The sequence below is a fragment of the Aegilops tauschii genome, chromosome 6, assembly GCF_002575655.3.
Source record: "Aegilops tauschii subsp. strangulata cultivar AL8/78 chromosome 6, Aet v6.0, whole genome shotgun sequence".
Lineage (NCBI taxonomy): Eukaryota > Viridiplantae > Streptophyta > Magnoliopsida > Poales > Poaceae > Aegilops > Aegilops tauschii.
In genome coordinates, this window is record NC_053040.3 from 63,527,945 (window position 1) to 63,545,847 (window position 17,903).

General features: G+C 42.8%; 1 long non-coding RNA gene across 1 annotated transcript; it reads left to right on the forward strand.

Moving 5' to 3' along the window:
- The first annotated feature begins 282 nt into the window (after positions 1–282).
- LOC120966164 (uncharacterized) lies at positions 283–2,915 on the forward strand. The gene is made up of 2 exons (XR_005759332.3): positions 283–619; positions 722–2,915. It is a non-coding gene; the product is annotated as an uncharacterized lncRNA (long non-coding RNA).
- The last annotated feature ends 14,988 nt before the right edge of the window (positions 2,916–17,903 follow it).

The following is a 17,903-nucleotide window of genomic DNA, read 5'->3' on the forward strand; positions in this document are numbered from 1 at the left end:
GTTCTTGAGTTCTATTCGAGCGACTCTCAATAAAAGAAAAATCCTGGTCTAGCTGGCTCATTGCTCTGACAATGCACCCGATTTCTTTTACGATCCAGGCTACTTTTCAAAACAGTTTTACTAATTTTCAGACGTCTGATTTTAAATTCGCTTCAGGTCGTTTTTTCTGTCCGTCCGATGCACACCAATCTCTACGCGTCGTCTGTCCTCAGCCATGCGTCCCGGATCGTTCTCTATCACGGGTTTTGTTGGGCTTTTCCGGGTTTGCGGGTCTTCAATTGGTCACGCTTTTTCGACCCGCTCTCCTCAGTTGGTGGGCGACTGCTTTTGTTTTGCTGGGGAGGGGATTGGATGGGGTTGACCGAGATAGGCGAAAACGGCGGAGGGAAGGGGGGCTCCTCGCCGGTGATTAGAGGCAGGACCGGCTGGGCAAAGATGGCGCGCGGCGAGCCTCCCGCAAGCAGCGCTTGTAGGCGGGATGCGTGCTTCACTGGGACGGTTGTAGGGGGAGAGATGTAGGTCCGGAGAGGAGCTCGGCGGACCTCTCCCGTCGTGCTCGCCATCAGCAAGCGCACGTCGGTGGCGGAGCTTATAGTCGCCGGTGCAGGTCAGGTGAAAGGTATTTCGTCTCCCTACTGCCCTTCCTTTGTCCAATTTTTTCCCTACGTGTTCTATCTCCTTGCGGCCGATTTCAGTTCATTGTCTTGGTCGCTGGTCACAGATCTACGTCGCAGGGGGTGGTTTAGTTCGTGGTCCAAGATAGGGAGGATTGTTTTGTTTATCTGCTGGGCGGCGCTAGCAATTTCATGTGTTAGTGTGGTGTCACAGACTCATGCTCCGGAGGGTGTGGTGTCACAGACTGATGCGCTTTCAGTAGTTCAGCGGAAAAGAAATGGAAAGTCACTTTTTGTCAAGTTTCAGACCTTCAGTTAAATTGTTCGATGTTCATTATTTCATTTTCAGTGTTAGTATTCATTTTTTAGTACAAGTGCTCAGTCGGTTATCAGACCTTCAGTTAAATTGTTGAATGTTCATTATTTCATTTTCAGTGTTATTATTCATTTTTTAGTATAAGTGCTCAGTCGGTTATCAGACCTTCAGTTTTTTAGCATTTCTCCATTGTTTAGTATAAGTGTTCAGACCTTCATTGTTTTATTTTTATTATCATTTCAGTTAATTAGTTTGTTTTTCTTATTTCTTCATTTTATCATTCAGGGACCTTAGTTTCTTTCATCAGTGATGGTTAGGTAGGTTAGTTATCATAGGAAGTTCAGTTCCGTCAGTTATCATATCATTGTTTCTCTTACTTTTGTTTTTCTGAGTCTTCGCATTCTTCATTCATATCAAATTATTATTTTTTCAGTCATTTCTCAGTCTTGTGTTTCTGTTATCAGTGTCTCATTTCTCTTGTCATTCAAATTTTCTTTGTGTGCTAGTTGTTTTCAGTCTTGAGACGTTGTATGGGTGGAATTAGTCCTTCATTTTTTGTTTTCCACTCTTACTAATTTTTTTTAGTTATCTTTGCCTTTCATCCCTTAGTCTTCAGTTATCATTCCAGCCGTATATTTAATTATTCTTCAGTTCCAACCGTGTTCATTATCTTGATACTGATCATTCTTTTGTTGTTAGATAACTAATCTTTAGTGCAACCCCTTCAGTCCCTTTTTAGTCATTCTTTCTTTTGGTGAAGTAAAAATGACATGATCAACTTTTTCTATGACCTTAGTTTGTCCCCAGTCATCTTCATCATAACTTTTCTATTCTTTAAACATTTGATTTAGCATCAGTTTTGTCTATGACCTTAGTTTTGCCATCTTCATTATTCTATCTACACAACTTGCTCATTTTTTATTTCTTCCTGCTTTTTGGTTAGTTTCAGAAGTGATATTAGCTGCCAAGTTGCCATCCTGTAGATGCCCTTTTCTTTTGTTGTCCTTTATCAGTATCTGTGTTCTTATGATTAACACAATATCTTGTCTGATAACCAAAAATAGGTGGAACATAAATAGGAATTTTAATTTACATCACTTGTAATATATGAGAGCAAAGCATGCCTTCTCTTAGGTATTCACTAACATTCTCATTTCCATTTGATTCACTTCATTAACATTTTCAGCCTTGTGTTTATTTTTATCTTTTGACCATGCATCTAGCATTCTGCAGTTTTGCATGGGCAGACATAGGTAGTAATACAACATCTAGCATTGCATTTTGCATAATTCTGAAATTTTGTGTCTTCTATTTTTCTTTTCCTTTTTACTTCTCTATTTTTTTGGACGGATGACAAACAACTATAAATTACCTTTTAAGGTAGCTTCCAGCTTGATGACCACCCCGACGGCAGGCATGACTGGACTACACCTTGTGGGAGTGATTTAAGCACCGCAGCATACAAGACAGTAGCAGATGGTCGTTTCGCTTTCAACAAGGATGGCCGGGAGGAAATCCTGGAGGAGAACTACCTAGCGGTTGGGAGAGCGGCGGTAATCACCATCAGGAACAACGCACTGGACGAATTGAACATGATGGTTGTCTTGAACCAGATCGAATTATGAGATTGTCAGGGAATAAAGGTTGTTTTGAGTTACTGCAGTTTGTTATGCTGTCAGTTATCCATGTCCCGCCGGCCAACTGACAAACTGTGATTTGTTTTTTTTATCAGTGGTATGCACCGTCAAGGACTATGTAATATAGTCTGAAAACTTCTTATGCCTTTTTGTGTGGCACTTGATTATTAAGTGATTAGTAACCATATTTCTCTCTTTTATTTTATTTTTAAGTTCTTAGTCACTTCTCTTCTGCTATGGCCATAGTTTGTATTTCTTTTAGAGTTTTGGACAGAGCATTTTCAATGTTTGGGGAGTACCCTTTGAATTCTCTGAAATTCAGTAATTTGAGTTGAGATAATTTATCAATGTTGTTCATTCTATAAGTTTTAGCCTGCTCAACAAGCAGACTTTCAAGCAAGTTCATGCTATCAATGTTATTAAGTGTCACGACAATTCTGTGGAGAAGATGTGTGGGGAAGGAAGAAAGGCCATGGACCCAGCACACAAGCAGGTCTGATGGGTTTTTTCTGTTGGTCAGTGTGTTTTTTTGTGCATTAACGGGTTTGCAAAACTGGCCCGCTAAGGTTGGGGCTGACGCACAACGAAATACGACCTGAGGGAGAGAATGAAAACAGATGTTTTTTTTGTTCGCTGAGGATGGACTGGGCAATAAAGGAAGACACATGTCACGAGGGGACTGGAAGAAAATATGGCCTAAACCAAATTGAAAATCAGACGTTTGATGAATAGACACTCCCTTTCAAAAACTTGTAAAAGAACCTGCAGGGCTCTGTGTCCACGCCGCGCCGGTTGGTACTTTATGTGAGATATTTTTATACAATGATATTAACGTTATCTCATAATTAGCTGACTAATTATTCAGTTGTTGCTTGTTCGCTTTATGTTTTTGATGTGGCTAGGTCTCAGTCGGCTGAGACTTAGCCAAGTCTCACTCAAGTGATATAGTATACAAAAAGAAAATGGAAAAATAAAAAGAGAAAAATTGCACAAATCTTCATGCAAGATCAAACGAATATAGTATCGACTGAGACATAACCAAGTCTCGGTCAACTGAGACTTAGCAAAATTGTTAAGTTTTGTGTTGATGTGTATGTATAAACATTATATTGGTACAGATGTTGAAATCTTTCATAAAAAACACATGTTATTTAGACACTATATAGATGTTTTGTATGCAACGATAAGAAGGGCCTTGTGTTGATTTTGGCTAATTGGTTGGTTGTTACGTTGGCTCGCTCATTTATTTACATAAATAGAGAGGATTCATTTTTAGTTGTTGTGTTTATTCGGAGTTCTTCAGTCTTCAGGTTCATGAAGTTTAATTATATGTTTTCGCCACGATGTGTTTGTTTTCATCATTATATGTAGTTTCATGTGCTTGGGTTGAACTCTTGTTTTGTTTAATTTTGCTCGGTTTGATTCTTAAGGTTTGGTAATTCCATGTGAGACGCCCTTGGACGGGAGCACCTAAGTTTAGGTGCTCCAGGAGTTCCCCAACCATTGATTTTAGATCCAATGGTCATCTATGGATGTGCTGCAGGTGGACCAAATAACTGGACTTCTGAGGGTTTTTTGGCAAATATGTGTCAGGTCACATTGTGGCCTTTAGATCTCTGATCCAATGGCTGAAAAGCTCCTGGAGCACCTAAACTTAGGTGCTCCCGTAGCACTGGATACTTCCCTGTAGATGCCCTAGTGGATGCAAAAAAGAATACCTGTCAAACATGAGGCAGGACGTGGTCCTGCACGGGACATTGCATGCACCGCCTATGTCTAGTCTTTTTTTTCGAGGGTACGCCAATGGCGTACCTTAGCTTTATAGAAGAGAGAAAAATATGTACAAAAGATTACACATCGCTAGCCAGGAGTCACAAACCGACCCTAACCAGCCTCCACACCACTCCTATAGTCTTTTCACTAGTGGCCTAGCACCGTTGCCTACCCTGTGCGCTACATGCCTGCGGCTTGCTGCACCCCACCCGCACCAGCCATAGCCAGCAGCCGGGTAAGGCATGATTTATATTTCATAAGTTAAGAAAAACAAAAATGTCCAGAGTACCAAAGTCTATTACATATCAGTAGTGCGTTTTCATAGGAAATGCAACATGATATACCAAAAGGAGGTTCAATATATTATACCAACAAACGTCACAACTAATTATTACTCTACCATCCAGATGATGAGTCACAGGAATAGGAAGTGTATGAACAATATAGCATAGCTTATATGTGCACAGTAAGTCACGCATGAAGCGAGTTTACATAACCGATACAACTCATTCAATCAGGACTATTGATTATGGAAGCACAAAAGTCGAGTTTGTAAAGTCCCAATTCACCTGCAGAGAGGGGCAATCTCGGGCAAGCCCACATAGACCATTCCATCTACATGGTAGAGATCAGGTGCACAATGTAAGAATGCCTGATGGTGTCGGGGCTCGCCTCTATAACCCAACATACTTGACCTCCCTCCAACAGCCTCTTGAGTTCACCAATCTACAACAAAACCAGCCCCATAAGAGCACATAATCACACCAAATGGCAAGGTAAGTATTCCCTGGCAAGTACTGGACCAGAAAACTCTGACTGGAGCTACATGATATTAGATGCAACTTTTCATCTCAACCATATGCGAATACTGATGGAAGATGCAGTACTTATTAGGCACATGTAGAATGAGGTATCAAAAGAGCAAGTGGTATAGAAAAGAAGTGAACCAACATGATAAAAGAGGGCAAAGTGTTCTGGCAGACCTTTTATTTTCAAAGAGTTGATGAGCTGGAGACCATATAATTTTGAAGGTCTAACCAACTGTGCATACCATGGTTTCGTGCTTGGAATTCTCTAAGCATTATAAGTGCGGTCAATATAAAATTGTAGAGCACTTGCAACCAAGAAAAACATGTAAACATGACCCAAACAATATAAAAGTAAATCCGACCTCACCAATTGAATCTCAAACCCTGGTAACATTCCTAAAACAATAAATCATTTACAATATATTGCAATTTGAACCACTAATTGTTTCGAACATTAGGCAATTTCTTAGAGCACTCCCATATCAATTTGAATCACTAATTTATGTTGTGTGATGGGAAACACTGATTTAGAAGATATAACAATGTTTGATTTGAAATCATATATGCTAAGGCATCACATCAACACAAGTAAGGCCTGGGCAGTTTCTACTTGGTTCCTCTGCTCAAAACTCTCACACAATAAACAACACAATGTTTGTTAGCAGCTAAAGGCTCTCCTGGAAAGAAGGAAAAAAACATTGCTACATGATCTTACATTCATAGGCATCATATGCATGTGCAGAGTATCTTATAAGTTGTACAAAACAAACAACAGCACACTACAGTAGATACGCATGCGCAATGAGACCCCAAGCTATAGGACCGGTAGCTTGGTTTAAGTTACTTTGAGGAAAAAGACATCCGGTTCTTCGCCTCAAAATGATTTGCCTGTATGAATATCAGAATATGGTTCTGAAACCATGGTACTTAACTGGTTAGTACGTTTTATCATCATATTAATTCAATTGCTCTGAGAATGCAAAAGGGTAACTAATAACTGGAAGAACCATATATTCGGCTTCCGCCATGTCAATGTTTAATTGATTGGGCCATATACAAGCCTTTTACCACGGGCTTTTCCTTTATTTTGCTTCAGGGTAGACAGGAATGCCATAAACGTGTGCGTAGCACTGTTAGCTAAGGAAGGGAAACAGAGGCTAGGCGTGGTATTTATCAGCGATTCCGGTATCTAAACCAGAAATCCATAATATGTGTAAGACCAAATCAACTAAACCACATGTCCTCATGTGTATTATTTAACCATGCGGAAGTTTCTTTTAAAAATGCACTTTCAACAAGATGATTAATGGACCATCACACGTACTGATCGTCATCAGAATTAGAAATTCCGACAGACTTCGCCAAGGTGCAGCTAGGAGGATCAGAAAGTCCAACAGAAAGATCACCTGGATATAAAATCGAAAGGTCTTGGACAGCAGCAATAGTTCAATCATAAACTGAGCTATTTATGATTGAAACTGCAATCTAACTATTCTGATATGATGGCAGTCAAAACTAAATTACTATTAGTCAATCATGAACTATACGCACTACATAGATACCCTGAGAATGTACATACAGGTGCGACAGATTGGTAATATAATAAGATGAGGAAGAAACATGCTACCAAGTCCGTGGCAGCCTGCAGTGTAACATGATCACCTCACTGTCCATCTCTAGTTGGTTCAGTAATAAGCATAGAAATGTAAGGACAGTTCATCCTTCCACTCTAATTGATAAATATTTACTGGTAAATAAATAGTGAAAAGGAGCAGGCATTGACTTTGGCATCTTCTTAAGATATTCTCTGTAATCCATAGGGACATATCCAGTATATACCTCATGATGAGCCAATGAGATCCAAGCTGTGAATGAAAATACACTAATGTGAGAACAAAGGATCTGACAAGGATTTTTTTTCATCTTCTCCGGTAACAACAGAAAAAAGATACACCCAATTCTCGTAGACGTATATATCTAGCAATTAAAATCATTCTTACGATTACTGTGAGAAGGACCCTGATAAAAGTAGCCACTTTGATAATACAAACCTGCTTCACCAGCTGTTGCCATACAAATATACGGTGTTCAGGAGTTCGGTAAAATTGAACAGACGACGCCCAAAACTGTTTAAAATGGAGATTTGGAAAGAGGTAAGTACTTGCAGAGTAAGTTTTGTACTGAATACCAAACATGCTATTCTCAAAATGTAAACAGAAAATCAAATCCCATAAATAAACCTGACAATTGCCGTCTCCATTGAATTTTGAGCTCAACCAAGCCGTACAGCACCAACCTAAGTAAGAGATCTATATTGGAATAAAATGACAAACAATCAGAAAAACCTAACACATAGCACAGAAAATTGTGTGCAGATTTATGGGACAAATAATATTTACTGATGCTTAAAACAACTATATATTCACTCAAATGATGTTCAGTACAGTATCATCAAAAAGGTATTAGTAACAGGTTCATAAGACTAATGCCGGAAGACATGCAAGTGAACGAGTTTCTTGATCATCGATGGGCGGGACCGACAAATGTGGCTGGTTCAAGTAGGAGGGAGCTTACACCGGCATTCTCAGGAGGCGTGAAGCAGCTGCTAGGTGCGCCCAAGCACTGGAAAGGCAAGGAATCATCAACCATGGCTTCCCTTGTGCCACAAATGAAACAAAAAAAATCCTTAAATACTTCTGTTGCAAAGAGACTGTATCTACATTAGTATACGTGCAGATGACTATTTCCTTATATCGCATCATATCAACTCAATCCAATAATATCAAATCCAAATGAGTGAGGCACACCATTGTTTACGACATAAGTTTAAATCATTCCCTTACTTTGAAAGAATTTAGTTATCATTAAAAACACTTCTCAAAAATCTGAAGCTCACCCTCATCTATTGTATTATCTATCCCTCATATCCACTTGTATATTATTTATCCCAACACATGTTACATTAATGAATATCAGTCATCGAGATAACTTCAGTACCAATAAAGTTCAAATAGACAAATTCAGCACCTAAATGATAGATATAAGTTCAGATTGTTTAATGAACCTTTACATTGCACTTTTTATCCCTAGGTAAAATGAAACATCTGTACGAAGTAGACTCTCTTCATCGGATATAAGCAAGTGACACAAGAATCTGACCTTGCAGATACTTGCTATGGTCAAGTGGATCTAAAGATTACACAGTTTGTCATCACCTCATATAGTCTTGATCCAACTGCTGGTGTACCTCTTCACCTTCGAGCCAGTACCCACCAGGCGGCGACCTGCAAGCCAATACATGGAAAAAACAGAGGTCAGAGAGAGAGAGGGGTCAACCTAATGAAGTGGAGACGGAGGCCAAAGTTGGAGGCGGCAGAGCACTGGCCATGGCCACCGCATGACGTAGAAGGCCAGCGTCGATCTTGCAGAACAGACAACATGTGCTGCACAGTGGATCCGAAGCTGCCATGAGCCGCTCACTGACAAGGGAAAGAGGGCCGAGCAGATGCAGGAGCTGCAGCCTCCGCTTCTCCAGGCGATGGGGACGCGCGAGCTCAACGGGAGAGCAGCGACGCGGAGTAGCTGCGGCGGCGAGCCATGCTCCTCTCGGTGAGCACCGAGATGGCGAGGAGGAGGAGGCGATGCGACGGCGCGAGGGCGAGCGGAGGCGGTGGCGCGGCAGGGAGCGGAGGCGGCGGCGCGGCAGGGAGTGGAGGTTGGTGGTTAGAGTTAGGGTTTGGAGAGGAGATCGAGAGAGGCAGAGCCGAGCTGAGAAGCGCGTGCGCTGGAGGAGGCGGCGTTCTCTCCACAAGAGTGGCTGCCTTTTATACACTTTTACGAGAAATGACGGAAATGCCCTCGGTGGCCACCCAATTTTACAGGCAGTGGCGCGAATGTTGCTACACTATTTGTTACTATTCATTGTAGCAGTAACCGGATTCGATCCAATTGCCCAATTCATCCGAAGGAGAGATCGTACGGTCCAAAACGCATCAAAAATCCGATCCGACGGCCGACAGTCGCTGAGCTCTGAGAACGCTCATGTTCTCCCAACTAACATAGTTCTGGATTAGCTCGGTCAAGTGGCCTGCAAAAGCAAACTCCCGCTACTAATGCTCTGCACGTCGTCAGGCTACCACACGAATCTCGGCGGGCCTCGGCCGACAGGATAAAAGGGGGTCGGGACACCCGGGTGCCATCACATCTTTTCGAATAAAATTTCATGAGAGCTATTAGGCCTACCGGCCACTGTGAGTAAATAGCATAAAACTACTAGTTTACAAGCTAGGGTTCCAAAAAACTACCACTTTTTAATTTTTCTTAGAAACCTACCAGTCACGCGGTCCGCTGTTTCAAAAAACCCAAAACGCCCGTGACTAGCGATTGAACCGTTTTTCTGACCGTCTGGACCCACATGTCAGGCCACCTGGCCACGCGCGCTCACGGCGCGGCCGTTGACGGCCGTTAGCCCTCGCGGTCCGGTCAGAACGAAAGGAGCTGGTCGGGCCGCACTCTCTGTCAGTCTCCCCCTCCTCTCCCCTCTCCCCCGCAGTGACCTAGGTTGGCGATGGCGGCGGCGCAGCCAAATGCCGTCGGCGGCGAGCTATTGAGCCAAGGCGTCACCGGCCAGGAGGGCGGTGGACATCCAGAGGTGGCCCAAGGGCGAGGCAGCTCGAGCTTCCCGGCGCAGCGGTTGCAGCAGCCATCACCGCCCACGGTTGAGGTCGATCCGGCGAGCTCAGATCCGGCAGTCCGCGCGGCTAGGGCAGTGGCGAAGTCCATCCACGCTGATCCAGATGGCGGCCACACTTGGGCTTCATCCTTTGGTGGAGTGAGGTAAGAAATTTCTGGGCCCTTCATACTTTTAGTTCAAATTACAAATTTCTGGGTCCTTTAGTTCAATTTAGAACTAGGGTTAGTAATTGTTTGTTCTTGGCATGGTACTTTATTTTATTGGTTAAGTCACTGCAGAAGAAAGTGCATTTGGTTAGTTCATTTGGTCAGTGCATTCACTGTAATTAGAAGAAAGTTCAGTAATGTTCAGTATATTTGGTCATTGTTTTAAGTTTTAGTGAGTTAAAGATTAATTGTTTGTCAATTTAATCCTACAGCTTAGATGATGAGATTTGGGACATGAGGCTACATTTTCAAGGAACAGATAACATGGAGAGAAAGTATTCAGTTTCTTCAGACATTAGTTATCTGACCATATTAGCATTGGTTGAGTTGGAGGGTTATGGAATGGATGCTTGTCTGACTTATGTAAAGGAAGAGGGAGAGGGCTTGGAGGGGGTGGAGGTCCTGGATAGTGAGGAGGCATTAGAGGAAATGCTTGACTTGTTTGTTGATAAGAAGATCCTGAACATCACTGTCAGAAAGCCTACTGATCCAAGCCCAGCAGATGTTAACATGGATCACATCATGCTTGAGGAGCAGATCCCCATTGATCATGTTGGTGAACCTATTGTTTATAGTGTTTCCCAACAAGGTGTCCTGTATCCACTCCATAATGCAACTTTGGCACCAGCAATCCCTGAGGAGACCTATCTTAACACACAACATAGTTGTAATTTAATAAGGGGAAAAATGTTGTGGAAGAAGAAGAAGATGTAGAAGTAGAACATGATGAAGATGAAGATGAAGATGAGATGGACAAATCCTCTTCAGATTTTGAGTTTTTTAGGGGTGATTACAAAGGGAAGAATATATCATACAAGGCTTGGTGTAGGGGTGAAGATGAGGCATGCACAGGGACAAGCCATAAGACTAGGGGAGAGGAAGAACCTGTAGATCACTATTGTGGAGCAAACTCAGAACCATCTGAGTTTTGGGAGGAAGACCAAATCCTTTCTGAACATGAAGAACCCTCAGTTGTACCAGAGAAAGGAGCAAAGAAGCTTAATCATGTCAGAAAACCAGGCCCAACTAGCAAGTCACACAGTGAGCCTGAACACACCAAGTTTGAAGATTGGGTGCCTGAACCTGATGAATACTACTTTCCAGGTGATTTTGGTCTTAGTGATGAAGAAGAAGTTCCAAGGTTGCCTTTTGGTAGGAAGAGAAGGTTGAAGAAGAGGAAGGAGAGGAGGTGGTATGATCCATCAGTCCCTGATGCACATGAGCAGTTTGCATTGCATTTGTGCTTCCTAAATGTTGTGGAGTTCAGAGAAGCACTAAGAAATTTCCATGTCAGGACACTTAGGAATTTTGAGTATCACAGAAATGAACCAACTAGGGTTATTGCTTGGTGCTCTGATAGAAAGCAAGGTTGTCAGTTTTATATAGTGGCCTCTAGAATAGCTAATGAGTCTACTTTCAGCATCAAGAAGATGAATTTGGATCACACTTGTGGAGCAAGTGGAGAGAGCACCAAGGTTACAGTAAACTGGGTTGCCAAGGTTTGTGAGGATACCATTAGATCAAACCCTGGAGCCGGTGTTGAGACAATTATGTCATACACAAAGAAAACATTTGGTGTTCATGTGCCTAAAAGCTTGGCATATAGGGCAAGGAGGCAAGCAGTTGAAGTTGTGCAAGGAGATCACAGACTCCAATATCACAGACTAAGGGACTATCTACAGTGTGTGCTAGATACTAATCCAGGCAGTAGATGCATAGTGACAACCAAAGAGGACCTAGAAAATCCAGCTCCTACCCCCAGGTTCCACTACATGTTCTACTGCCTTTTTGCATGCAAAGAGGGCTTTCTCAATGGATGCAGGTCATTTATAGGTATATGATCCTTACACATATATCTAAGATGGTTGCATTCATGTAAAGGTGATCATATTTTCAGGTTTAGATGGTTGCTTCATCAAGCTCAGCACTGGACAACAAATATTGGCAGCTACTGGCAGGGATGGGAACAACAACATCTTCCCCATTGCATTTGGTGTTGTTGACAAGAAAGACACAGATAGCTGGACATGGTTTCTCACACAGCTGAGAACTGTTATTGGAAGTGGGAACAAGTTTGGCAAGTACACAATTATGTCTGGCAGGCAAAAGGTATATGCTCCAGTACTCATGACAACCACACTTTAAACTTACCATCATTCTAAGCCATCATTAATTCATAATTAACAGGGATTGTTGAATGCAATCAATGATGTATTCCCTGACTCCCCACAGAGGTTCTATCTTAGACATATATATGCCAACTTTCAATCTGCTGGTTTTAGAGGGGAGGAACTCAAGAAACACTTAGATCAGGCTGCCTATTCCTTCACTAAGAGTGGTCATGAAAAAGGGATGGAAAATTTGAAGAAAGAAAGTTTTGAAGCTTGGCAGTGGTTGTCACAGATACCAGACCATACATGGGCAAGATATAAAATGGATATTGTTTGCAAAACTGACCTGGTTGTTAACAACCTCAGTGAAGTTTTCAACAGAATGATATTGGATGTTAGGAACAAGCCAATCAGGACTATGCTGGAGGGCATAAGAACAAAGTTGATGATCAAGTTTCAGAAAACCAGAGAGAAAACAGAGTCATGTAGATGGGAGATCACACCAACCTACTCATAAATTTTAGAAGAAGGCAAGAAGTGGGCTAAGTATTGTGATTCATACATGGCAGGTCCAGGCATCTGGCAGGTGACTAGTAGCTCTGAGAACACATATTGTGTTAACTTGAACAACCAAACATGTGACTGTAGGAGGTGGGACATGACTGCTGTGCCTTGCAGTCATTCCATTGCTGCAATGCAGAAAGTGAAGCTACATCCTGAAGACTTTGTCAATGACTTCTTCAAAAAGCCCATGTACTATGAAACATACAAACATATAATTTTCCCAGTTCCAGGTCCTGACCACTGGCCTCATACACCTGGACATGACATATCTCCACCAGTGTTCAAAGAAAAGAAGGGCAAAAAGTAAACTGCCAAGAGGAAAGGTGTATTTGAGGTGCCAGCAAAAAAGGATACCTCAAGAATTGGTACTGTCACATGTAGCAACTGCAAGAAGCAAGGGCATAGGTTCAGCAACTGTGGTGACCCTTTGAAGCCTAAGTTTCAGATGAGGATGAACAAGCACCAGGTCATTTGAGGCCATGTCTCATTTCATTTCATTGTTTCATTTCATTGTTCATTTTCTTACAATGTTTCTTAATTGTGTAGGAAAATAGAGCCAATTACTCTCAAGCTGGTTCTTCTATGGCTACAAATGCTCAGAGGCCTCCAAGACAAGCTACTGCACCTGAAGCAAGACCAGCTACAGCAAGAGCTACACCTTCTGCACCTTCACCAGCTCCAGTTGCTACTTCTAGGGCAAGAAAAAGGGCTGCTTCAACTATTCCAGCAGCTACAACACAAGCACCACCAGCTAAGAGGAGCAGGACTAACACTTCTTCTCCTGCTAAGAACACCAGATCATCTACAACTTCTCCAGCAAAGAACACCAGATCTTCAAGTGCCCAGAGAAGAACTTTCATTGCACCAAGGCAATCAAATTCAACTGTTGTCCAGGAGGGGTCAAAGAGGATTAGGAAGCCAAGTGGGAGGCTGAAAGACTATTTTTATGCAAGTGGTAACTAGCTCTTGGATTTGGGTAACTTGAGTTCATTTGGCATGGTTATGTTAGTGTCAGTGAACAAATATGGATGGATTTGGGTCTACTATGGTCTGTAATGACTAAACTTTATTTTGTTTCAGAGATATTCAGTCAGTTGAACTACCATGGTTTGTAATAACTACTATGGAGTGTGTTCATTCAGACAGTCATTCCTGTGCTGATTCAGTCAGTACATTTCAGTCAGTGTATCTTCTGTCAGTTAATTCAGTCAGTACATTTCATATCCACTGCATAATTTCATTGACAGTAGCAAAAATACATAGATTCATTGGTTCAGAATAGCATCAAACACCAGTTATTACATAGAATAGAGTAGATCTTACATAGTACACCATATCTTACATAGAACACCAACATGGAAAGATAGATAGATAGGTATATAGATGGATGAGATGAGATTGACATATCAGTCATAGCGCTCGAAGAAACGGACCCACTTGGCCCTGGTTGTTAGACGAGGAGCCATGACTGCCCTCATCCTTGCCCACCTAATGATCTCCATGAATGACCTTCCCCTGCCACCAGTGAAAACCAGCTCCAGTTCTTCATCATTGCACTTCTCCAGTACCTTGTCGGAGAGTCGGCGGTTGAACTCCTCTTGCTGCTCATCCTGGGCCGCCTCTAGTGCCCTCTGCCTGCGCCTCCTCCTCCTCTGTGCTGCTGCTGCTGTCCTAACATCCACAACCTCCCCCTCCTCTGTGACATCTCCCATGTCAGGATCCATCTGTAGGGTTTCTTTTGGGTGGCGGCTGGTGGAGTCACTGGGAAAGGGTGGGGGTGGGGAGGGGTTTATATTGACAGATGGATGGGGTTGGGTTTAGTAGGCCTAGGGTGCATTTGGTCAGAGAATAGTGGGCCACTAAGCCCAATTACCCACAGAAATTGGGTATGTAGGCTAACAAATAACATATAAAAGATAGAAGATCAAGTTGAACACTTAATAGCATACAAGATCCATTTCCACAACTTAGTAGCATAAGAGATCCATTTCCACTACTTAATAGCATAGGAGATCCATTACAACACTTAATAGCATAGGTGATCCATTACAACTTAACAACATAGGAAATAAGGTTCTTACACTAGGTTAAACTTCACATTCCCCCAAAATGTACACCCATAATCACTTGCAGTCATGCCAGGCCACATCCTTATATAAAGGCCTTTGGATGTACTTACTTCACCAACATATCACAACAAGTTCAAGACTCAAGGATGGCCTTGATTTGCTCTAACTTCTCCTTGCTGCCATACCCTTCTTTCAGCAGCTCAGCAACAACAAGCTCAAGCTTTGCCTTCTCCTTCTTAAGAACATCTCTGTCAACTTCAACAGCCTTCATAGCCTTCCTGGTGTTCTTGATGATATCAGCTTGGCTCTGCAAAATGCACCTCTGCTCTTTTGCAAGTTTGAGCTTTTCCATCTGCACCTCCAACATAGCTTTCTCCTCTAGCTCCTTCTTCTTCTCAAGTTCTTCCTCCTCCACTTGCTTCTGGTACACCTTCTTATCCACCCTACCATCCTGCCAATCAAACATCTTGGATACATCATCAACAAGCTTGGTGTACTCAATGCAAAGCTTGTCATTTTCAGTCCTAAGCTTGGCCAACTCCCTTTCATGTCCACTCTTAAGCCTGGCCAACTCCTTCTCAAACTTCTCCTTGTCCTGTACCCTTCCAAAGTTCTGCTCATGGAACATCTCCCATAGCTTGCACAAACATCTCTGAAGAACAGTTGGCCAAGGCCCATCAACCCACTCTACAACACCACAACTCACACAATTTTCCTGCATTTATAAATGTGATAAGTTATTACAAATGGACTAGGAGCTTATTTCAGTTCCATGATTAACTTGTACAGACTTGATAATTTCTAACAATGAATAACATAAATGAGATATGATAAGTTATTACATATGTGACTGTCATATCAAACAAAGTGCTGCATCATATCAAACATCAGTGAACATACATAGCAGAAAAGTTTATTGGCATCTAACCTGGACTGGGCAGCCATAGAAACGCCTTCCTGTTACAGGCCCTTCAAAAGCAACACGCTTAATAGGCCTCAATTGATGCAGAATGCACTTGGGATGAGCAAGCTCAAGTTGGCCACAGAAAAGGGGCTCCACAGTGGTGTCTGGTTCCTCCTGCAACCAAAATAACCAGCAAACACTAGTTTCAATCTGCACTCAACACCAGAATCAACTTGCATGGTTCATTAAACACTAAAAAAATCCCCAACTCAGCATGAACCCTAACACTGTACATAGATGAACCCTAGCTTACATCAATCCTACAATCAAACCCCAGCCTCACTATTGAACAAGAATCCTACAACAGCAACACTACACTTAGCAAGATCCATGGCGGTAGCCTAGGCCTACTAGCACCTAACCCTAACCCTAGGTGGCAAAGAACTTACCATAAGTCCCATGTCCATGCTGACGACCTCGCACTCCTCCTCCGTGCTCGTTTCCTCGTCGTTCCAGGAAGGCATGGCGGCAAGGAGGTCGACGGCGAGCGGCGGCGAGCTCGTACTGGAGCAGGGGAGTGGGAGCAGGGGAGAGAGCGAGCAGCGAGTGGGAGCATGGTGGGGAATTTACCCTGGTTCGTTCCGACCGGACTGCACGGGCTAACGGCCGTCAACGGCCGCGCCGTGAGCGTGCGTGGCCAGGTGGCCTGACATGTGGGTCCAGACGGTCAGAAAAACGGTTCAATCGCTAGTCACGGGCGTTTTGGGGTTTTTGAAACAGCGGACCGCGCGACTGGTAGGTTTCTGAGAAAAAATAAAAAGTGGTAGTTTTTTGAAACCATAGCTTGTAAACTAGTAGTTTTATGCTATTTACTCGGCCACTGTAGAATACAGAAATCAGTCGATGCAGAAATCAGTCGATGTGGATGATTCAAGACAACTATCGGTCAGTTTCGAAACTGTAGGTGAGTACTTATAATCCTACATGATAATTCAGTTATCTCAGCCTGTTGTATCCTAACAAAGAATTAACTTCTAGTACAATTTTGTAAATCACCAAGGGGAAAGAAGAAAATTTAAACAATTATAGCAAAGAAAGAAAACAGAAAAGACACAGCCAGAGCTCTTCACCTTTCTCCTGATGAAGTGGGTTTACTAGGTGGAAGGCCCGCGGGTGGTCGGATTATCAGGAAGCGGCAGCGGTGCAACCATCTCCTCTCGGATCCTCGCCCTGACCCTTGTAACCGCGCGCCCGGCAAGATGAACGGGAAAAAGGCGAATTACAAAGGGCGTCGGGGATCAGAGATAAAGGAAGGTGAAGAGCTAGCATTCACCTCATGTAAACCTGGCTCTGCATCCTAGCAGCAAGGCACATCCATGCCCGCCGAAGGAAGAGCCCTTGCGTCCACCGGGAGGACATTCCGCGACTCATGTGGCGTCTGCATGACGTTGAGAGACTCCACGCAGCATCCCGCGCAAGCATCGGGCACCCGCATCCCGCGCGTCCGCTGGATCCCTCGTGCTGGATCTCCTCGACGGTGAGACGGCGCGTCGGCCGTGTCGCCCACAGCCCCGATCTGTTCCTCTCTCGAGCGCTTGGTCATGTAAATGGGCTGTCTGGCCCAGTTTATGAGAGTGCTCGGTTTTTTCTTCCGGAGTAGCAGCCCCTTAGGACAGCAGAGCTGATGGCAAAAAACGTTCAAATCATCAAAATGGACGGCCGAAAATGCAAAACGCTGAGATGCCTCGCTTTAGGCTCAGTTTTACTATCCTAAATTAATGCAGAAGTATGGGGTATTAAATCCTTCTCAAAGCCAAACTGTGTAGAAGTGTGGGGGGTATTAAATCCTTCTCAAAGCCAAACCTATATCCGGCTTACCCGATGAGTATAGTTTTTTCCCATTTATGAAATCATGGGTATTTATTTTTCTCAAACCCTTACTCTAATAGGGTTTTTACCCGTCGGGTTTGCGGGTTGCGGGTACCCATTGCCATGTTGACATGTCAAGGAGACCATTCACAATAATGAAAAAATAAATTATGATATGAGTTTTTTATTTCATAATCATTATCATTTCTACTTTCATTTTTAAAAAAGATAAAGAACCTATATTATAAATATAATATAATATGCGTTATGTGATTAATCGTTTGCTATGTCAGTATTTATACGTGTTTATTAAATGTATAAGGTATAAAACCCCTTGG